Source organism: Pagrus major, chromosome 5 (genome assembly GCF_040436345.1).
Source record: "Pagrus major chromosome 5, Pma_NU_1.0".
NCBI classification, from domain to species: Eukaryota; Metazoa; Chordata; class Actinopteri; order Spariformes; family Sparidae; genus Pagrus; species Pagrus major.
Window position 1 is genome coordinate 8,614,934 of NC_133219.1, and position 23,628 is coordinate 8,638,561.

General features: G+C 47.3%; 1 long non-coding RNA gene across 2 annotated transcripts; it reads right to left on the reverse strand.

Annotated features, from left to right (window-relative positions):
* Positions 1-14,671: 14,671 nt before the first annotated feature.
* LOC140995366 (uncharacterized) lies at positions 14,672-23,428 on the reverse strand. 2 transcript variants are annotated; one of them, XR_012178771.1, is made up of 4 exons: positions 22,889-23,428; positions 22,002-22,179; positions 15,821-15,886; positions 14,672-14,899 (listed from the first exon to the last, which is right to left on the reverse strand). It is a non-coding gene; the product is annotated as an uncharacterized lncRNA (long non-coding RNA). The 2 variants fall into 2 exon arrangements; XR_012178770.1 differs by having other exon boundaries at positions 15,607-15,886.
* Between the last annotated feature and the right edge of the window lie 200 nt (positions 23,429-23,628).

The following is a 23,628-nucleotide window of genomic DNA, read 5'->3' on the forward strand; positions in this document are numbered from 1 at the left end:
AGTCATTTAGTTTTGGGAATGATGATATATTTTGGGAGGCGCTGACAATCTACCTTTTCCGTCGGTTAGGTATGAGGATGTGTTGTTTCTGATCTTCCTGAAAAATTTCTGCTTAATGTCGGGAAACTACAATGGTCACACAAAAAAATACCGGGGAAGGGTGTCAATATTCAGAGAAATATCTTTAAGAAGATTAAACTAAAAGGACATTACCATAAATTGGGCCTATTCAGAAGAAACAACGGACTCATTTGGATAGTAACTGCAGGTAACTACAACACAATTTCCTCACCATAGTCACAGTTACAAGAAAATATTGACTGTTGGCTGGAAACAAAAAACAAACAGCAATCCCGTATATCAGAGGTTGATGGATTTTTGAAACTCCTTATTACAAGGATTTGTGAGTGTATAAAAACTCGCCGTTGCTTCCGTCTTTGTTCCTGTCAGACACCAGCCATACTTTGCATGTCCACTAGAGGTCCTTGTCAGGTACGTGTAAACAGATCATATTGAGGTACTCAAACAAATGATGGATGATGTCACGTTTCTTGCCTTGCTGACTGAAGAGTCAGTAGTCACCTGAGTTTCCAGATCTTTCTACTTTGAATATTTGGACCCATGAATTTACTGTCCGATTTGCACTCCTTGCCTTTTTCGCTGTAGCCCAGGCTTGCTGTCTATATCTACATTGAGATCTCTGCGCCTCTCTCTGTCTCCCTCTCCCTCCATCTCTTACCGTCCCTGTCTGTCTGTCTGTCTCTCTCTGTCTATCTCTTTCTCCCTGACCAGTGTGAAGTGTAATTGAAGGAGCAGTCTTCACATGGCCCACAGGCATGGAGGGGACATTGTGTGCGCTGTGGCGGCAAATTGCTCTCCTTGCTCCTCCGAGCCTATACCTCTCCTTCACTTCTCTCCTCCTCCTCTCTTCATACCATGCCCATACTCTCACTACTTTATTAGTCAGCCCTCTCTATCACCACTCTCCTCTCCCTTCCCACCCATCCTCACTGTCTTACTAAACTATTCCATCTTCTTTTTCGTACCTCCAACAGGTTTCAAATACTTACTTTGTATGGTTTTAAGATGTTGTAGTGAAGAGTGGCAAGAAGGATGAGAGGTCATTTTCAGGGTCATCATTTTATTTTGGATTATTACTCAAATAGGTTTACATACTTAATGTTCAAAAAACACATTGTTTTTTTTTGTACTGTTGAAACCCCTATGTCTGAAACTCTCAGTTTTAGCTCCAGTTTCTTCAAGGCCCCCCTCCCGAATACCCAGTCGGCTCTGATTGGTCAATTCACTCACGCCTGAGCCAGCACTACTGAACTGTCTCCAGTCAGCTCTGTCTCTGTCTCTGTCTTCACTTCCACCACGAATATAGGCATACATTATGCAAATGTGCTGCATGGTGATATAGTGTGATGTCAAGAAGTCACAGAATTAAAGTGAGGGTCCACTGATGAGGCGTTTCAGGCACTTCAGGAGCCTTCAGGTGTTTTCTGTGGGAGAGAGGAGCTCCCGTTGTCGCAGACTGGGCTTTTTAACTTTCAAAATTTTTTGCATGCACAAGAACCTATACAACACGCTGTAAAAAGGAAAGAAAAAATGAAAACGCATAGTAGGTCTCCTTTAATCAATGTCATTCTGAATCACACACACATTTTTTTTGGAGCTGATGATGGAAGTTGCAAAGGAGTGAGGCATCTCACTTCTTTCTCCTTTTACACGCGTAGTAATGATCCGGCAGCTGGCAATGGTGTATACTTTTTTAATATCTTTTACTTCAGTCTCTCTTTCACACTGTGTTGTGAGTGTTGACTGAATGATGTTCGAGCGCTGCTTAAACAGAGACTGATGAAAAAGCATTAACAAGCCAGTGGCCTTAACCTAAACAGGTGATGCTAAAGGGCAAAAATTAGCGTGTCCATCCGGGTGTTGTGTTTCCATTAAAGCTGATCGGAGCAGGAGCCGATAAACACCGAGACTACTGCAGAGTCATTTGACCTGGGATTAAATGCCGATCGTACACATTCACAAAAAAGACAAAAGCCAGATGTCAGTGAGTTTTATTGAATTTTCTGTCCAGTGTGAAAGGGGTACTAGTCTAGCAACCATATTTGATTAGCTCAAAAGTCCACTCTCATGTGGGGCATCATTACAATGCCGCTTTTAAAGGACCAAGCAATTAAGTGCTTGCTATGTTTGTCACTCAGACTGCGTGTTGGTCTGCCAATCAAATAGACAAAAAACCAACAGGTCTTGACCAAGCAAGGTGCTTGAGCGCTGGCTGACTAAAACTGAGCTGCGATTGAGGGGAAATTGAGGATGCATGAAGAAGAAAGAGAGTCGAGGGGGGAGTGAACACACACCCACTTGGGTTAGTGGAAGTGACAGAGAATCCATGATAGGGGATGCGAGAAGTCTCCAATATGAGGAGCGATTTGAGCAGGCTGCCTGGAGAGAAGCACACCGAGCAGGAAGGCGCTACAGAGAACTAGGGAGCGAGATAGACAGAGGAGAAAACCTGAGGGAGGGAAAATAGGGAGAGAGGAGAGTAGTATTCGGTCCGAGACGAAGAAGCGCATGCTTCATTAAGTGAGGAAGTAATCCTGGCTAATTAAGGCTCTCCATGACAGCACTGTCAAGGATGACTGATCCTTCAAATGGCACCTCCCTCTCCTGACTGACAGCCAGCCTGCTCTCACCGCTTTGAAGGTGAGAACTTTCTTACTTATTCCCACAGCTTTTTTTTCCTTCGTCGCCTCTTATCCCCAATTCAAAGTGTTTTTCTTTGTTTTTGTATCTCATTATCATTTTGTAGGCAAGTGTATGTGAGTGTAAAAGAGGGAAAAGTGTGTGATGGCTTGTCTGTATTTGTGTGTCTGTATTCATGCCTTCTCTCATACAGTATGTGTGTATGTGTGTGTGTGTGTGTGTGTGGGTGCATGTGTGTATGCGTCTGCAGTTCCTGTGCAAAATACTAGAGGAAATCAGTGGATGGAAGGCACAGCCCATTGATTGCTTGACTAATTAATCAGCTGCATTGGCTCCATGTGGATCCAGGTTTATTGAGTGGAGGCTTGGCGCAGGGCCCTTTATGAGCCCATAATGATTCCTTCGCCCATGGAGTCAGGGCCTCATCTGGCCTTTAGCACAGCTGTGGTAATACTACACAATATAGAAGCTTAGAAAGCAACCATGCCTTGGCTAAATGTTCACCCTGTCCTTAAATGTAAACTTTGATGTGACTGTAACATCAATGCATTGACCCAAGCGATATAACCATGTTTGACTAGGATAACATTTTTTGTGGAGCAGCATGTTTAGCTCTTATTTATAGGGTTCATTTTCACAGTGGGGTGCTTTCTCTACATGATCCATTGTGAGCACCAACTAGACACCCTACAACCACATGTGTGCACTGACCTATGCCATTCACAGAGGAGCTATGTTGACAGTTAGTGTCCCCCTGCAGGAGAGCCCACATGAAACAGCAACATGAGCTGAAACCAGAGAGAGCAGAGGCCATGGTATATGACCCAGACGCCCAGACAGGGTTGTACTGTCCTGCCTGACATCAATCCTTGCCTGCAACCCCCCTGCCCAGCTCGGCTCAGCCTAGCTCAGCCCAGCCTGTCCCAAAACGGGGGGCTACGACGACCTGCTCGTAAACATGCCTATAAAAGTCCTGTTTGTATTGCACCAGAAGGCGGCTCTGTCCCAACCCCTAGGAGCTCACGTGAGCGAGCACTCAGAGATGACCGACTATCTTGGGGCTGTGGCAATCTGAGCGTCCCAACAGGTGTCTCTGTGGGTATGTGTTGCACAACGTCTCTGCATATGTACAGTCATTGTTCTGGATTGTGTTGATGCCCAAGCATCTATGAATGATTAGCAATCAAGACAGTATTTAAATGTTTAATTACATGTTTGATTTAAAGGGACAGTTCACCCCAGAATCAATAATACATATTTTTACTTTTACCTGTAGTGCTATTATCCATCCACTATCCATCTAGATTGTTTTGGTGTGAGTTGTGGAGTTCTGGTGATATCTGCCACAGAGATGTCTGCCTTCTTGGGCTTTTTTCACCTGCGATTCTGTTGTCATAACAGCAGGTGAGCCGCGCGTCGAAGAGGCTTGTTGTTAATTATGTAGCCGATCAAAACCAACGTGCACTGAATGATATCGCAACAACGAAATGCAACATTTTACAAAACAACAGCATAACTAGGCCATCATTAGATAGGAGAGCCGCAGTGCAGTCCACAAGCTGAGTGCAACACAAAGATCTACAGCTGATATCTCCCAACTCTACAACTCACACAAAAACAATCTAGATGGATTAATTGGACAACAGGTATACGTATTTCTCATGTTTGGGTGTACTGTCCCTTTGAACAGTGTAGTGCAATGTATTGTTTTAAGTGTATGTGAGGATGAAATGGTTGTCTGTGATGTTACGTGTTTACAAAATAGCATGTGATGAAATATATGCTTCTGTGTCTGTGATTGCATGTTTATGTGCGTGGACGCATTTATCCGTGAGTGTTCGCCTGTCGATATGTGTTCAGATACTTAAAGTGTACGAGTCCACTTTCCTCAGCTCCGTGGGGATTTTTTAATGGGTGGCTGCATTAACACAGCCGGGCTCTAATAGCCTCCTTGAGGTTTTTTTTTTTCCCTCAGAGTGCCAGCAACTCATGAAATAGATGATTTAACAGCAAGAAGCCTCTCCATCACATGCAGAGTTGGAGATAAAAGCCAACTCGACTTGGAGAAGCAGTGAGCTATCAGTCTCAGGGATTGGACATCAGTTTGTACACATCCTCCAACCGTGGGTAAAAAAAGGGATATAAAAATTGTAGGTGGTGTTGTTTTATTTTTTCTTTTCATTTTTGATGGCCAGTAGGTTTGTTGTGTTGATATCATGAGGAGTGCGTTTTTGTTTTGCACTCCACGGTCATTTTGTGTCTTCAAATAGGAATAAAAAACAAAACATTTACCCTAGTGTGTATCGACAGGTATACCTGAACAACTTGCAGAATACCATGTCGTAATGCTTCATGGCCCTGTCAGAACAGCTGGCTGTGGGCTGTCATGCTGCTGCTGCTGCTGTTGCTGAGATGGACAACGGTGGCTTTCTCCCATTCAATCCTGTAAGCTCCCTCCGTAAGCTCCCTGGTTCCCTCGGGTGGCTGGACTGGAGTTAAAGCACTAAGACCCAGGCAGTTAAAGTTTACAGTGTCGTAAAGAGGTCTCACGCGGGCCAGCTCTCTAAAGATAACGCTAAATACACAGTGATTACAGTGTATGGTCAGCGGGCTGGAGCTTCAAACTGCAGATGGACACGAGATGATTTGCAGATTGGAACCGTACTACACGTATCAGCATTGTTAATTTGAGACAATTTACTCATGTGCTTGCACAACCGTGAGTAGAAGTAGAGAGCAGAACCTTAACACCGCCTAACATGTGCGGACTGATCTTGATTGTACAAGCATGCATACTCTTATGATCTAACTTTTTTTCCCCCAAATTATCATTATGCCAAGTACCCAGCGGACATTTGATTATAATGATGCCTGTGACTAACACTGCAGAAATGTAAAATAAGCTTGAATTAGAGAACACAGGACCGCATGAGGCTTCTGTGGCTTCACATCCCCTCGTTTCCACTTTGCAGCTCCCCAAGGAGGTCTTGTGTGTGTGTCTGTGTGTGTGTGAGAGAGAGAGAGATAGGGAGGGAGAGGGAGTGAGAGAGAGAGAGGGGGAATGATTGTGTTTTAGAGTTAGTGAGCACATCGGGCCATTTTTAACCACAGTCACAAGACGCCAGTATAGGGTTAGAACAGAGATGAGCTCCTGCTCTCAGAATAGTCCCTAGGAGGCCATGAGGCCCCCTCCACTGACCCTGGCCCGCATTCCAGTTGGCAGACACACAGTTGTTGGGTCAGACATGGTTCCTGTGCTGGCGAGGGACAAGATGACATGGAAGGGGGGGGGGGGTCGGGGAGTGATGCAATGTGGCCCATTTTACCGCTGACAACTGCACTCAATTTGGAACGCCCCTATAAGGGGAAAAAGAAAATGTGTTGCAGTGTGTGATTTCTCTGTTTCCTTCAGTCTTTCTCTGTATCTGAGTAAACTTTTCTGCCTCAAATCAAACATCCCTGCCTTTTTCCATGCAGCGGCCCCCTGCCTCCTTACAGCCTGAAGCTTGACCATAAAAATATCCCTCTATTGCTTGCATGATGCATGCCTGGAATAGCTTCCATTGGGAATAAAAAGACCTGGATACAGGAGGACAATTTTGAGTGGAGGACAGAGGGGTCAGGGCAAGGTGATGGGGTACAGTGACAGTACAGGAAGGGTATTTTAGTCAACCTTATGCAGCTGACTGTATTGTGTTATGTCAGAGAATAAGAGTTGATGCACAATTGGTGCCCATCACATTGACTGTATGATCTAAATCAGATGAAAAAGAATGACAGACAGGGAGGGAATAAGAAGTCAGAGGTGAGGTCGGTTCAAAGTGTGCCGACAGATTAAAGGACTAGGACTGAAGGTTCATCATCTACTCGTCTCCATGATGAGGGAAGTCAGGCAAAATTTTGTAGTCCATAAAAACATTTTTGTGACGCAGCATTCTTCCAAACAACTGAAGTAGATGAGGACTTTTTTTTAAAACGTAAAAAAATTATTGAAAAAACAAAACAAAAACAAACATAAAATGACTCCAAAGAGCTTGCGTAATCCAAGTCAGCTGAAGCCCTGAGATCCCAAATTGATTTGTAAAGATGTTGTGTACACTGTTGCTGCGGCGCTAAAAGCGTTAGCACACACCCTGTCTAAAGTGGGTGCATGAGCTCGACCATGTGTCATGGGTGTAAATTAAGATTTTAATTCAGTCAACCAAGAGATGTTTGTTTTGTTTCTTTTTTGGTTTGTATTTTAAGTTTTAAAACAAGCCCCCATCTACTTCAGTTGCTTTGGAGAACGCTGCAACACTGTTTTTCTTTGAAGTTCCAGAAAGACTTTGTGGACTTCCAAACTTCACCTCACTGCAGGTGAGTAGATAATGACAAAATTTTCATTTTACGGTGAACTTAGGCTGTACTGTAAAGCTGAGTGCTATGACATGACTGATTCAGTTTACTCACAGCTGCTAATCTGCACAACTAAGTTTTTCCGAGGTTTTGCATTTATTTATTTATTTATATAATGAATTTCTGATCCGTTTCATCACCACTGTACTTCATGTTCATGCACTTACAAACAGTCTGAACTGCAGCCAGCCCAGTACAACCACAGCACTCTTCTGTCGGCCAGATGGAAGTCTCGCTCAGGGGTGTTGTGGCAGAGGTTGTTGCTTTCTCCACCCACAGTTTTCCAGCTAGTCTGGCAATTCCAACCATCGACACTTCAGTCACAAGCCAGCCTCTGTGACCTCTGTGCTACCGCCGCCCCTGAGCACCAGTGTTACAGACACTCAGTTTGGAGACTAGCTGTGTATATGGAGATTGAGCACTGATCTGTGTCTCCCCAGTGGGAATGAGTATATGGAGTGGTATGGAAGAGTTGTATGGACTCTGTCTTTTATTTTCAACACCCTACTCCCAGGTGGTGACAGCCCAGTGCTAAGTGCGGTAATAGCCAATTGATTTTGTTCTCTTTTTTTGTTGGTGGCTAGACATAAATCAAAGTGTCTGTCAGGACCTCGATGTAGTTGGGAGGGTGTGTGTGTGTGTGCATGTGTGTGTGTAATGGGGGTAGTAGGGGTTCTGTTTGGACTGGGAGAGTGTCAACAATTAATCCAGCCTCTGATCTGCAGGCCACCGCTTTCCTGACCCTCAGTCACAATCCAATTGGGACAGCAGCTTCACGATCGGGCTAAAATCAACACAGAGAATCCCTCTGCTCCTTCCACTGGACTTTTACAACATCATCTCATATTATCACTTTATGTCAGTGGATTAAGATCTCAATATAAAGACGAGTTTTTATATTCAGTTTCACAAAGCTTATAGTGAACATTAAGTTTGTGTCTTTAGATTAATGAGTGAGAGTACAATCACAAATCTACTTTTAGTAGCCTATTTTGCTTTTCTTGTACATTCTAAAATGGGCTTTAATTTTGTAAAATCTTGCATTTATTTCACAGAAAACATTTTCTAAGAAGCTCAAAATCTCCAGACCCCCTCCCTCAAGAATCCAAGACAGAGGGAAAGAGGTGGAATCATAGAGAACACAGATGTGAGGAACACTGCAACCATGTTAATCCTTTTAATTCAATTATGGTAAATAGGGACGGAGCTTCCTTCTAAACAAAACACAGTATGCAGGAGTTCAGCAGGCAGAGGCAGGGGGAGCCTCTGATGTAGGCAGGCTGCCCAGTGGGAGGCCTGGTGGTCTCCTGGGATACCTCCCAGCGCCTGAGCCCCCTACTGGGGCTCTCCCCCCAAAGGCTGTCCCTGGCCCAGCACTAGCCTGTGGAATAGGGTGGCAGGGCTGGACAATATGCCAAAGACAATGGGCTTTGAACCACACACACAGTGTGCTTATGTAGCCAGCTGTGGCCATTCCTATACAGACTTAGTCGGGAGGTGGAGGAAGAGGGAGAGGAGAGGGTTGGATGGCGTGTAATGTGTCAGGATTGAGTATTAAATGGGGATCTGCCAAAGTGCTTTGGGGCCTGGCTAGCTTATTCCTCCTGAAATGGTTCTGTGCAGCAGTAACCTGCTAACCCAGGCCAGACTGACACCAGCACCTCCTCCACTATGAAAGAGAGTGTCTGTTCCCCGGGATGAACACAGGACAGAGAGGGGGAGCAGAGGGGTCTGAGAAAGGGAGTATGTTTTTGAAACAGTTAGACAATCTGTTTGGATTAGGCCCACTGCCGAAGAGACATGGAAATGATGGGCAGCCGGGACCAAGGGAGGAGAGGAAGAGAAGGGGGAGGAGGGGTGGAGAGGAGAGGAGAGAAGGAGGGAGACAGATGGAGAGGAAAGGTGGTGGTGGAGGGGTTGAGTAGAGGCAAGGGGGGGAGGTGAGGAGAGGAGAGGGGTCGGAGACTGGAATCTCAGGATCTAAGGCTCTTTTGGCTTGATGGTTCCCAGATGTTGTAGGCCCCCCTCGCCCCTCCTTCCCCTCAGTGTTTCTCTGCTGTGGTGAATACACAGGAGCCCAGTTAGCCATGCGGGACAGATGGGTCAGTGGCGGTGTGGAGATGGGCCTCCTGTGGAACAGGGGAAATGGGAGGCGAGAGGCATCCTCTCCTCCCAACAGCCACAGGCCAGAGGGGGCAGACCGGGCTATGTTTTCTTATCCTCTCTCCACCCCGGGCAATCTCAGCAGGCGAGGGATGTGTGTGTGTGTGTGTGAATGTGTGCAGATGTGTGTCTATGACCTGTATGCATATGCAGGTTTGCACATGTGCATGTTTTTGGGCAATGACCACAAGCTTGCAGCTGATAAATTATAGTAAAAATGAGCAACAACATACATAATTGTATGAATTAGTTTGTAGTGTGTATTTCTACCCAGCGCTGCAGTATCCACATCGCAGACTGCAGAATGCAGGTGCCTGGTCACTCTGAGCCAGTGCTGAAATTCTGTCGCCGTTAGATTTACAGCCTCTGGCTACAGCCGGCCATGTTTCAGGATGACGGCGTGTTCTCGCGCACCTATCTGCTAAAACGCTTACACTCCTCGGCTCTGCTCCACGCCGCCTACGCCGCCTCAGTCCTCCTCAGCAGCACCAAGTGTCGTGGCCGTATATTAGCAAGTTGTTGACTGGCCACTGAAGCGCACATTTGTCAACATATTAAGAGGTGTCAACACTTGAACAACAGCCCGTTGGCCCACCCACCCTTAGTTTACTTCCACCTTTATTAACTCGAGGATTACAGGAAGGGGAGCCCGTCAGCAGAGGTGGTAATGGTAGATTTACTTTGTGTGGTTTGTGGTTAACCTTTAATGGTTTTCTTAGCATTTAGCTCATCTATAATCAGCTAATTTAATTTAAGAGAGAAGACACATGCCAATGCAGTAAAAGTCATGCTCCACATGGATGCATCTACAGTAACAGTTAGTTTTCCTGACATCTGCTCAGCTTAGAGGTGTGCTCTGTGGTGAACTGGATCCATCCAAATGTTCTTATCCCAACTCTGTGAGGCAAAGCTGGGTGGCTCAGAGACAATAAGCCCCGTAGTTAGAGAGGGCTTGAGTAGGCTGTTGTATCACTTAATTGTGAACTGATGTTCAAGTGTTCACACATATGCTCGTTTCTAGTCTGAGGAGTTCCTGTATCCTTCTGGGCGCTTTTAAACCCAGAGCCACACGAAGGGAATATTTCACAGAAGCCCTCACTTAATTTGTGGTCATGGCTGCCAGATATGGAGAGAGACATTCTATCTCCCTAGAGAAGGGTGGATGGATATCCTCCTCTGGATGGGGTGGGGGAGGGTATTTTTGGAGCATCTCATGGCTATTACAGGAGACCTGGGGATGGGAATACGTCTGCATGTGTGTGTGTGTGTGTGTGTGGGATGTGAAGGAGGGGAAGAATTGGGGGAGCCGCTGTGATCAGGATTCCACAGCTGGCTCATGTCACTCCTTTGACCCCTTCCCCCGCGTATCCCCCACAAAATAAAAAGTCTAGACTGCACCCTGCGTCCCGCCACTTCACAGAGGATGACATAAAGGCACATGAAGAGATAGACAAGATAAACGAAGCCGTAACTTTCTCTTTCCCTGAAGGACTCAGTTCAGAAGACTGCTCTTCATGGCAAGACACGGTGTCTATTAAGGCCATTAATAAATAAAGAAAGGCAATAGCGCCACCAAAGAAATAGATATCACACTATTACTTATTTAACTGCTCTGCTGAATTATTTATTGTTTATTCCAAATGATCTTTTTTTTCGAGTGTACACTTTCAGCTTGGGTATCCCATGTGAGCGCTACTAGCGGCAGATGATTTGGACAGCCAAGTTCAACTTGGATGAGTTTGTGAGGGGGAACGCGCGGCTGCCGGTGCAAAACTACTGCAGGGGGCTGGGGAAAAGATCCTTGATGATCATGTTACTGACATCAAAGAATAAGTACACCAAAGTCAACAGCCAAGCAGTATTAAACACCCACTGAAAGACAGACACAGGCACATACTCTCTCTCTCTTCCTCTCTCACACTCATTTACTCTCTATGTCTTCCTTGCTGTGTTCCTGAAACACTCGGGGTCCGTGGAGAGAGATAAATTATGGGCCTAGTGGCTTTTTGAAGTCTGCTCGGCATCAACACCAATAAACGCCAAGCATGGCCCGCCTCCCTGCTCCTAAATTAAGTACTTATTACCCCTGGTGTGACTTGGCCATGTGGACCATAGCAGCACTGCACCGGGGCAGGGCTGAAGGCCTGGGGTCGGCAATGATGAGAGGCAGTGGAAACAAGCGGAGCATATGTCCTCTAATGAAATAAAGGCCTTGGCCATACACAAGCTGAGTGATTTATGCTGATGCATAATGACCCCTGAGGATTCACGAGTCGAACCTTGTGCGTGACTTCTTCACTACCTGGCTCACATGTCCTAATGGATACCAATCATTCAGCCTGTGTTTTTTGCGGAGAGTTTATAATTTCCATACCTCTTAGCTTGCGGCACACACTTCAAATTAATCATCATCATTAAAATATCCTCATCAAGCTGATGATTGAAACCACACAGAAGGCTTTCAGCTGGTTTGATAATGTTAAGACACTACTTTGAGTTGAGGTCTGGGTCAGTTACGCAAGATCAGTTTCTGCAGAACTATAAACTAATAACAGTAGCTGGCACTCTTATCAAATTAAATGCCACAGAGTACAAAAAAAAAAAAAAAAAAAATCAACAGCTTAAAACAAAAGGAGGGAGAGGTGCCAAAGCACACTGGAGAGAGGAGAGTGAAGTTGAGGGAGAGCAGGCAGCTCATTCTCTTGAAGCACCCTTTAAAGTAGTGCCAAGGCCCTTTCTGGTGCCATTGCACTGCATCTGCCTCTAGGGAGAGATGAGGTGCCGAGCCCACACCTCCTCGCCTCTCCTCTCCTCTCCTCTCATTGCCTGACACACGCCTGTCTGGCTGCTGCAGCGGGGAGATTGTATAATCCAAGTGTGTAAAACAGTCTTTTACGACATTGTAAAGATTTACTATTGGAGTAAATAACGGTGGGAGAACAGGGCTTTTAAATGGAACCCAATCAATATGTCAGAGGAGGCTGCAGTAGAGGACAGGGCTGTGTCTGACGCCACACACAGGTGGACGCGGCAGATCAGTGAGCAGTGCACCCAGAAATACCAGGATGAACTCTGAAAATCTTACCTCAGCAGAAAAATGCAGTACAAAAGCTCAAAGCGATCGATAAGTCTGGATTTTGGTAAACTGCTATCTGCTGAACAAGATCAGGAACAGTGAAAGCTCAACAGGATATAAACTTGTCAGAGCAGATGATATCACCAACTTGTGTGGCATAATATGTAACATTGTCAGAAATGATGAATATTCACACACACACACACACACACACACACGCAGACACACTGACACATGCTGGTATAAATTCAACACTTTGGTCCCTCGCATGGACGCGCACATGCACTGGTGTTCAGAGAAATGCAGACATGCAATAAATTTCCGACCCTGTGAAAGCAGCGCTGGCACACACACACACACACACACACACACACACACACACACACACACACACACACACACACACACACACACACACACACACACACACACACACACACACACACACACACACACACACACACACACACACACACACACACACACACACACACACACACACCCCCTATAGACACTCACCACACATTCACACAGAGACACCCCGGCCTCATGAGCAATAAATCGTACAGCCCATCTAACAAGTTCATTTCCGGAGGCCAGAGAGGATGGGTCCTCTGACTTTGGAGTCAGCAGCCTTGTGAGGATCAATGGCAAGAGACGGAGAGCGAGGGGCAAGGAATCGAGCTGAGATACAAAAATCAATCAGCAATTTAATCGCTTTGGGAGGGGAAGACAGAAAAAAAAGAGGATAGGGGAGAATTCCAGAGCTTTTTTACTTAAAAAGCAACACTTTAACCCTTTGACATATAGTATACATCTCTCACTTTTATTGAAGCGTTTCTCTATGACAGGAGAGGCTCCAATGGGAGCGGAGCTATTTTCAGATTCAAGATCACACAACTACTTTTTCTCTCTCGTTCTCAGATAAGACTTAATGTGTGAGGAAGAGAGTAAGCCATAAATGAGAAATTCCATTGTGGAGCTTTAGCTTTCAACTATGCGCATGCTTTTGTCAAAACTTGCACACAGTCATTATGTGCAATCTGGGAGTGGCAGCAACTTCGCTGAGGGATGCATATAAATACCTTCTTCCTCTAGCTGGAGCTGTGAGGTCAGATCTGTTTGGGAAGAGTTCAGGGCATTTTACTGTTGGTGGTGATTCGGGGTTGGGTGTTGAGGAGGAACTCCTTTATGTCAATGTCCAAGGCTTCCAATTGACACTATTGAACGAGCAAGCTTTAGACTAATAAAATGAGTGACAGCCTCTGGCTGCAGAATCGAACATATAGATCCTCTGAGGAGAAAAAAAGCAAGCTGGAAAAAGAAAAACATAGAACCACTCTTCAAATCAGCTTGGCTAGAGGAAGAGACTTAATAGAAAGGGAGCAAGTTAATTGAAAAATGTTGCTGTGTTACTGTGAATGCCTGGGTGTCTGAGTGTGATTGAGTTTAGTGTATTTTGCATCTGTGCAACTGTGTGTGTGTCTATCTAAGTCTTTTTAATTTAGATGAGCATCCAAACATTATGTTACAAGCATTATTTTCTTTTAAAGGAGACATATTGTGCTCATTTTCAGTTTCATAATTTTTTTGGGTTACTTCTAGAGTAGATTTACATGCTTTAATGCTCAAAAAATGCATCAGTTTTAGCTCATGTCCCTTTAAGGCCCTCCTCCTAAATACCCTCTCTGCTCTGATTGGTCAGCTCACACATGCCTGAGCCAGCACCGCTCACCATGTCTCCGGTCATCTCTGTTGTGTTTTCAGTTTCCAGTTAGCTTCACTTCTGGCATAAATACAGGCATTAATTATGCAAATGTGTGACATGGTGATGTAGTGTGATTTCAAGAAGTCACGAAATTAAAGGCAGGGCTACTGACGAGGCGTTTCAGGAGCAGTGTTTTCTGTGGGAGAGAGGAGTTCCAATTGGTGCAAGCTTTGGGCTTTTTTAACTTTCAAAACCTTTTACATGCAGAAAAACTGATACAACACACTGAAGGAAAGGAAAAAAACTGAAATATATACATATATATATTTTTTATTTTAAGTAGGCTACTTAATATGTAATGTTAAAGAATGTTTTAGTTTATTTGCACAAGTGTGGCGACACGAGGGTTATTACCATGTTATGTACCAAATACCAACAACGCCACCTTGGGTTAGGGCCCAAGGACCCGTACTATAGGTCAATTATTATCTACGAAAGAGGACACTCAGGTTCGTTCACTCAGGGAGGGCAGGAGACGGAGTTCAATGTTCACATATACAAACTTTTATTATTTAAAAGTCCACAAGATTTGGCACTACATGAAAAAAAAGAAAGGAGCCCAACTGGAGAAAAGTGGGGGGTTCAGGCTGAGGCTTACCGGCTGGAGGAGGGGTTGTGATAGGGGAGATGACATCCAAAAAGAAAAAGGAGAACACCCCACTCACAGCAAAAAGGTGACGTGCACAAAGAAAATCTTGAACGGGGATCACACAACACACAAGGGGATCACCACCACCCAGGGGAACCACCACCACCAACACCGTCGGCCTTCAGCACTAGGGGAAGAGGAAAACACAATTAGGAGGGCCCACAGTTAAAGAAAAGAAAATAATATTTTATAATTTGTGCCAACAAACTATAGATAATAAACTAAAAAAAATATTGAATTGATCAAAAATCAACCAACCAAGACAAGAAATCAAGAGTCTCTGGCCAGAGATCAACTCAAGAATTAACCATAACTATTTAAGTTTAACAAATAATAAAGAAAAACTTTAATTGCAATCAACTCTCAAAATAAACAAATTACCCCAACAAAAACAATAAACACCCAAAATACTAGGAAATTACCAAAAGAAAATCAGCCATTAAACTGAAGATAAACAAATAAACAATAACACCAAACCTCGGCGGATTGCCTTTAAAACACGCACACACACACACACACACACACACACACGGTCAGTAGCAGGAAGCAGGTGGACCAAAGGCGGCCGACCGGGTCCAAACCGAGCCGTTGGCGCAGCGGCAGCAACACAGTACAGTGGCCAAACAGCGACCCACACCAAGCCGTCGGAGTAGGCAGCAAGCAGCAAGCAGCAGCAGCAACAACACAGTACAGTGGCCAAACAGCGACCCACACCAAGCCGTCGGAATAGCAGCAGCAAGCAGCAGCAGCAACAACACAGTGGCAGAACAGCGGCGAAGCAGCGATAGTGACGTAGCAGTGGCCCAGGTGCCGTGATTGAGCAGCAGCGCTTACTTAGCTTAATTAGCTTTAGCATCCATAACTCCGGTATTAGTCCGGGGATATTAGCGTCCCATCCAAAGAGGGAGAGGGGTGAAGAAAATCACACAGCGGGGGAAGACAGCCACCATGCATGCAGCACACGACCAGCAGACTATTAGAGGAAGAGGAGCAGAAGGGGAGTTTAGCACCTAGCTACAGCAATAAACAGAAGTACGTCATAACTCACCAATGCTCCGGTCGGCAGCAGCAAACACACCAAATAATCGCCTCGACCGCAGTGGAAACGCCAGATCTATTAAAGAGTCACGGTTTGATTTACATGGAACACGGACTAATGTACACAAACAGCACGGCAACGTGCGCCTACCTGTGCTCAGATGCTAGTGGCGAGTACCACGACCCGGAAGTGGACGGGCCGAAGAGGCAGGAAGCGAGAGGTCAGGAGGAGGAGCACGACCTACTTTTATCCCCTCGGTCTGCGTAACGATTGGCTAATGAGCCAGAGGGGCGGTGGTGCAGCAAAACTAAGTTTGATATGGCAATGATGCCTCATATCACTACAATCCACCCCCCCCATGTTCATTGTCGACCCGACGATGCACTTGAAAGATAGCCTCTAAGACCATGGTCTAAAGAAAGCAGACACAGCACTTGACTGAACGGCTGAAGGCCCTTCATGAGCCACCTCATTGGCAGGCCTGGGTAAGTGATGGAGGTTTGAATGTTGACCAGCTGTAGATCGGGTCGTCCGTCGCCTGACAGCTTCATCATTCCCTGGAGGAAGGACTGCCACGGGAGCGGCCCTGACAGTAGGAGGCCGTACCATCGAGTGGGCAGGAAGTGCTGAGGGTAAAGGTACTGTACGTAGCACAGCGGTGTCGCTACTCCCAGAAGAGGGAGAGGCCGAAGGAACTGAAAGAGCAGGGGGCAATGGGGCTGTTGAGGCAACGGGTGTCGCCGATGCAAGAGCCGGTTGGACTTCTCCCGCAGCATGACCAGCGGGAGGGAGGATGGTGTCCCTTACCACAGCCATCAAGTCCTCGTCATCAGACGAGCTCGCCAGCGCTGCTGGCCGGCCAAGTGAGATGGGAAGAGGAGCATGGTTGTTGCCTGAAGCAGCCATCCCAACTATGGCTTTAAGCAGTGTTCGGTGTACCCGTTTGACCTTGGCAGGGTCGTCCTCTGGTGCAACTGTATACACCGCACCATTACCAGGGGGAGCTTTAATCACCCGATGCACCACAGGATTCCATCTGTCCTGGATCTTATGACGACCCTTCCAACCAAACTCCTTTAAAAACACTAACTGGCCCTCCACCAGTGGTTCTGACCGGACCGACTGGTCATGATTTTCCTTCCGGCGTTGAGCTGCCTCCTTTAGCCTACCCCGGACGCCTTCAAACGCCACGTGTAACCGGGTCTGATGCTCCCGGACCCAGTCATTCACCGTCCCGTCTACAGGATCCTGCACTCTTCCCAACAAGAAATCAACAGGGAGCCTTGCTTCACGACCAAACATGAGGAAAAAGGGGGATTCCCCAGTGGATTGGTGTGGAGTAGTGTTATAAGCGTACAGTATCTGAGGTAGACAGGAGTGCCAGCAACGCTTTCTAGAGGGAGGCAAAGTGCGCAGCAAATCATGAAGAGTGCGGTTGAAACGCTCGCACTGACCGTTACCTGCCGGATGGTACGGTGTGGTGCGGGATTTCTCGATAGTGTAGAGACAGCACAGCTGCTGAATAAGTACACTTTCGAAGTTGCGACCCTGATCGGAATGAATGCGGGCTGGAACACCAAACTTCGAAAACCACTCCGTGACGAGCACTTGTGCCACAGTAGAGGCGCGCTGGTCACGAGTGGGGATGGCAAGGGTGTATTTGCTAAAAACATCCGTCAGCACCAGGACATTCTCCAGCCCGTTATGGGTGGGTTCAAGCAGGGTGAAATCCATTGCAAGGATTTCATTAGGCTCTGAAGCCAGCAGATGTCCCATAAAGCTATGAGCTGGTGGCCTGGAGTCCTTAGCCACTTGGCACCTCTCACACATTTGACACCAACGCTTCGCATCAGACGACATCCCCGGCCAATAGCACCGCTGCCGGAGCAGTTCCAAAGTTCTGCCCAACCCCTGGTGGCCATGATTTTGGTGGACCTCCATGAGGACTTTGTCCCTCAGAGCAGCTGGCAAAAGCACCTGGAGAACTACTTCCCCCCCGTCGGAGCGAGAGACTTGCCGGTACACCACTCCGGCCCGCTCAATCAATCGCTCCCACTGCTTGAGAAGCACCAAGGCTGATGGAGATAACCGGTTACGTTCGTCATGATTCGGGTATCGTTTCTGCTGCCAAAACACAAGAACTTCCTGGGTCACAGGATCAGCTTGCTGAAGTTCACCAATGTCTGCCGGCAGATACTGAGGCAGGGCCTGAACAGCAGCCTGACAGGCTCTAGGCCCCCTGACCTGGAGAACCTGTTGCAAGGGCTGAGGAAGTGATGTGCCGGAGACCATCGTCTCAAGATCTAGGGTTCTGGGAGGATGCAAGCGAGACAGAGCATCCGCATTCGTGTTACTCTTGCCCGAACGGTAACGGATCTCAAAATTAAACGACGCAAGTTGGGCTGCCCAACGCTGCTCCAGGGCTCCAAGCTTAGCCGATGTCAGGTGGCTGAGCGGGTTATTGTCTGTGAAGACAATGCATTTGTGGCCTAGCAAGTACTCACGAAATTTATCCGCCATAGCCCATTTTAACGCCAGAAACTCAAGCTTCATGGAGCTATAATTGGCGGGGTTGCGTTCAGTCGGCCTTAAGCTTCGGCTGGCGAAGGCTATGGGCCGCACCTTTCCTTCTCTATCCTGGGAGAGCACTGCACCCAGGCCTCCATGGCTTGCATCAACTTCCAAAATAAAAGGAAGGGAAAAGTCAGCATATGCCAGCACGGGTGTGGTGATAAGCTTAGATTTTAAAGCATCAAAGCTCTGCTGATGTTCCCCTGTCCATTTTTCCACCACTTGTGGTTCAGACCGTCTGGACTTGGACCCCACAAGTTCAGCTACAAGGCGATGTAGAGGGGCAGCCAACTTGGCAAAGCCCTCCACAAAGCGACGATAGTAACTTGCGAACCCGAGAAAGGACCGCAGCGCCAAGATGGTGGTGGGGGGCTGCCAGTTGGCTACCACCTCAACCTTGCTTGGATCGGTGGAAACACCTTCGGTTGAAATGATGTGACCCAAATAACGCACCTCCTGCTGAAAGAACGAACACTTTGACAACTTCGCTTTCAGACCTTCGTGCTGTAACCGCTGCAGGACCACTTCCAGCCTCTTAAGATGTTGTTGGAAGGTGGAGGAGAAGACCACAATGTCATCCAAATACAAAAGCAATGACTGACATTGTTGATCTCCAAAAACCCGCTGCATGAGTCGCTGGAAAGTGCTGGGTGCATTACACAACCCGAAAGGCATGCGGTTCCATTCAAAGAGTCCGAAAGGAGTGCAAAACGCTGTCTTGGGTCGGTCGGCCTCTGCCACCGGGACTTGATTGTACCCACTGGCTAAATCCATAGTGGAAAACCAGCGGGCTCCTGTGAGGGCATCCAGCGATTCCTCGATCCGAGGAAGAGGAAATGCGTCTTTTCGGGTCTTGTTGTTAAGCTGCCGGTAGTCTACGCACAAGCGCAGGCTACCATCCTTCTTCTTAACTAACACAATTGGTGATGCAAATGGACTGCAGCTTTCCCTGATGACCTGCGCATTAAGCAGCTGGTTGATGTGTTCCTTGACCACTTCGTATTCCGATGGCGGAATACGCCTATAGCGCTGACGTATGGGAGTGTCATCCAAAAGCCGGATTTCATGCGCTATCAGGTTGGTGCACCCCAGGTCGCTGTCGTGGGAGGAAAAGACAGAAGCATATTTCCAAAGAAGAAGTCGGGCTTCCTTCTGTTCGTCAGCTGACAAAACAGATAGGTCAACCGCATCTATTTGGTCTTGCAGCGTAGAAACTACAGCCTGGGATGCAACGGTGGCCAAGAAAGATGGAACCTCCTTAACACCAGAAGGTAAGCTCACCACACCGACCTCACGCAAAGCACCAACCTCTGTACGAGGGTAAAGCAACACATCAGCAGTTCCAACATTTACAACAGGTATGTACACAGTACCTCCCTCAACTCTAACCAGTGCTGGGGATGCAAGCAGCCCAGCAGGAAGGCCCCGATCCAAGGGCTCAAAGAGCACAACAGTCCCAGAGTACTGGGCCGAACAGGTGGTTGGAACAAACTGCATAGTGCCACCAAAGATACGGCAAGCTTTCTTGCCTCGCAGCTTGACCTTGCTAATGACATCTGAAGAAGTCAGAGAGGCTTGATGGCATCTCTGCAATGCCTGCACCACAGACCTTGGTGCTTCAGTGACGGTGGGCAAATTAAACAGGGCAGAGCCATGTTGCCCAAACAAGGTGCTGTAGCATCTTCGTAAAATGTTCATCCCCAAGACACCTGGGGCAGGAAGAGAAGCATCAGCTGGAGGGTCCTTGACCACCAGTAGCCCACACCCTGGCAAAGTCCTACCGCAAAGCTCGACTTCCAGTTCCAAGTAGCCGAGATATGGGATGGGCAATCCATTGGCTGCTTGAAGCTGAAGCCAATGGCAAGACTGAAGTTTGTCTTGGTCCCAAGTCGCGAAGTGTTGCCGGAAGAAGCTTTCTCTGATAGTGGACACCATGGACCCAGTGTCCACTAAGCAAGGAACTGTTACTCCCCCCATAACCATGTCCATGTGTGGACAAGCGCTGATTAGCTTAGCCTCTCTCCCATCCCCCAACGTGACAGGTGAGCCAGTAGCAGCTCCCCTCGAACTTTGGCTCCGCAGTTCGACGGGCGCTAGTTTCCCGAATGCTGAGCTGGATCCCGCCGAGAGGCTGGCCGAGAAGAAGCGGTCACTGAAGGTTGAGAAGGGACACGCTCTCCTCTACACTCCCTGGCGAAGTGGCCAGGCTGCTGACATCGCCGGCAGATGACTGGGCCACGATAAGAAGAAAGGTTACGCTGCTGATTGATCTGCAGCTGAGCAAGAGTGTCGGTGAGATGGTTAAGCTGTTCCTGTTGGAGCTTCAGCATTTGTTTCACCTCCTGCAGCTCCGAAGCCTGGCGTGGACTAGCTACGGAAGGAGCAGTCTGGACACCACACTGCAAGCCCATCAATGAAGGAACTGAGTGGCTTCGGCCCCGAACCCCCCCTGGCAATCCCTCTCGCTCCCACCTAATTGCCTCTGCCCTAGCATCCAGCAGAGAGACTGTAGGCTGCCTGCGTACTAATTGTTTTAATTCTCGACGGAGGGAACCATCAATGACGTTTTCAATAAACTGATCGCGCAACAACACATCTGCATTTGGCATCTCGCTTGGAGCGCTTTGTTTCACCGCAGACATCAAACTCATTAACGCGAGGGAGAACTCTTGGAGAGTCTCCCCATCTTGTTGTCGCCTCGAGAAAAACGCCTCCTGTAAGGCAACGTACGAGTCGGCGCAACCATACAACTCTCGCAAAACCACAATGATTTTAGCTGGGTCACCTCTGTCAGTGGTCGAGCGATATTTTATTTCTTCACGCGCCTCTCCCTCTAAATGGTCAAAAAGAAAGAATGCTTGATCGTATGTGGACAGGTGGCGAGCCCTCATGCAAGCCTGAGCTTCCTCAATCCACTCCTCTAGCCCTATACCTGATCTACCCCTAAACACTGGGCACTTCCTATCTCGGGGTACAAGGACCAGTCGCTCTGTTACAGGAGCGGTAGAAGTGGACGGTGCTGGAAGAGGTTCAGCAGGAATGGAAGGTGCAGCACTAGGACCAGGCACAGCCACAGCCTGTTCCTGCTGCAATCTATCATTCTCTGCCCTCAACTGTGCCACCAAATCCCTCAACTCTTGTAGCTCTCCCTCCATTACTACAGTTACGGCTAAACTGAACACTAGAGCCACGACTACCAAAAGAACACAATGGACTCACCGCTGGTTTGACTTAAGCTGCTACCCATTCACACACAAAAAGGCAATCTGAAAAGCAATAGGACAGAAAGAAAGAAAACATGGAACACACGTCTCCACCTCCACAGAGTTTATCCTGCCGACAACGCCAAGTTTGTGGCGACACGAGGGTTATTACCATGTTATGTACCAAATACCAACAACGCCACCTTGGGTTAGGGCCCAAGGACCCGTACTATAGGTCAATTATTATCTACGAAAGAGGACACTCAGGTTCGTTCACTCAGGGAGGGCAGGAGACGGAGTTCAATGTTCACATATACAAACTTTTATTATTTAAAAGTCCACAAGATTTGGCACTACATGAAAAAAAAGAAAGGAGCCCAACTGGAGAAAAGTGGGGGGTTCAGGCTGAGGCTTACCGGCTGGAGGAGGGGTTGTGATAGGGGAGATGACATCCAAAAAGAAAAAGGAGAACACCCCACTCACAGCAAAAAGGTGACGTGCACAAAGAAAATCTTGAACGGGGATCACACAACACACAAGGGGATCACCACCACCCAGGGGAACCACCACCACCAACACCGTCGGCCTTCAGCACTAGGGGAAGAGGAAAACACAATTAGGAGGGCCCACAGTTAAAGAAAAGAAAATAATATTTTATAATTTGTGCCAACAAACTATAGATAATAAACTAAAAAAAATATTGAATTGATCAAAAATCAACCAACCAAGACAAGAAATCAAGAGTCTCTGGCCAGAGATCAACTCAAGAATTAACCATAACTATTTAAGTTTAACAAATAATAAAGAAAAACTTTAATTGCAATCAACTCTCAAAATAAACAAATTACCCCAACAAAAACAATAAACACCCAAAATACTAGGAAATTACCAAAAGAAAATCAGCCATTAAACTGAAGATAAACAAATAAACAATAACACCAAACCTCGGCGGATTGCCTTTAAAACACGCACACACACACACACACACACACACACACACGGTCAGTAGCAGGAAGCAGGTGGACCAAAGGCGGCCGACCGGGTCCAAACCGAGCCGTTGGCGCAGCGGCAGCAACACAGTACAGTGGCCAAACAGCGACCCACACCAAGCCGTCGGAGTAGGCAGCAAGCAGCAAGCAGCAGCAGCAACAACACAGTACAGTGGCCAAACAGCGACCCACACCAAGCCGTCGGAATAGCAGCAGCAAGCAGCAGCAGCAACAACACAGTGGCAGAACAGCGGCGAAGCAGCGATAGTGACGTAGCAGTGGCCCAGGTGCCGTGATTGAGCAGCAGCGCTTACTTAGCTTAATTAGCTTTAGCATCCATAACTCCGGTATTAGTCCGGGGATATTAGCGTCCCATCCAAAGAGGGAGAGGGGTGAAGAAAATCACACAGCGGGGGAAGACAGCCACCATGCATGCAGCACACGACCAGCAGACTATTAGAGGAAGAGGAGCAGAAGGGGAGTTTAGCACCTAGCTACAGCAATAAACAGAAGTACGTCATAACTCACCAATGCTCCGGTCGGCAGCAGCAAACACACCAAATAATCGCCTCGACCGCAGTGGAAACGCCAGATCTATTAAAGAGTCACGGTTTGATTTACATGGAACACGGACTAATGTACACAAACAGCACGGCAACGTGCGCCTACCTGTGCTCAGATGCTAGTGGCGAGTACCACGACCCGGAAGTGGACGGGCCGAAGAGGCAGGAAGCGAGAGGTCAGGAGGAGGAGCACGACCTACTTTTATCCCCTCGGTCTGCGTAACGATTGGCTAATGAGCCAGAGGGGCGGTGGTGCAGCAAAACTAAGTTTGATATGGCAATGATGCCTCATATCACTACACAAGTATATGATTGTGTCCACCATAGATGTACATGAACACACATGTACTCATGTGTAAATGTGTTCACCCACATGCACATATATATATTTGTGCGTGTGTGCTTGTGTGCACTAGATTGGTGGGGCGTAACAGGCTGATTCCTCCAGAACTCAGGCATTGCTGAAACTTAGCAACAGGAGCCAGGGGCCT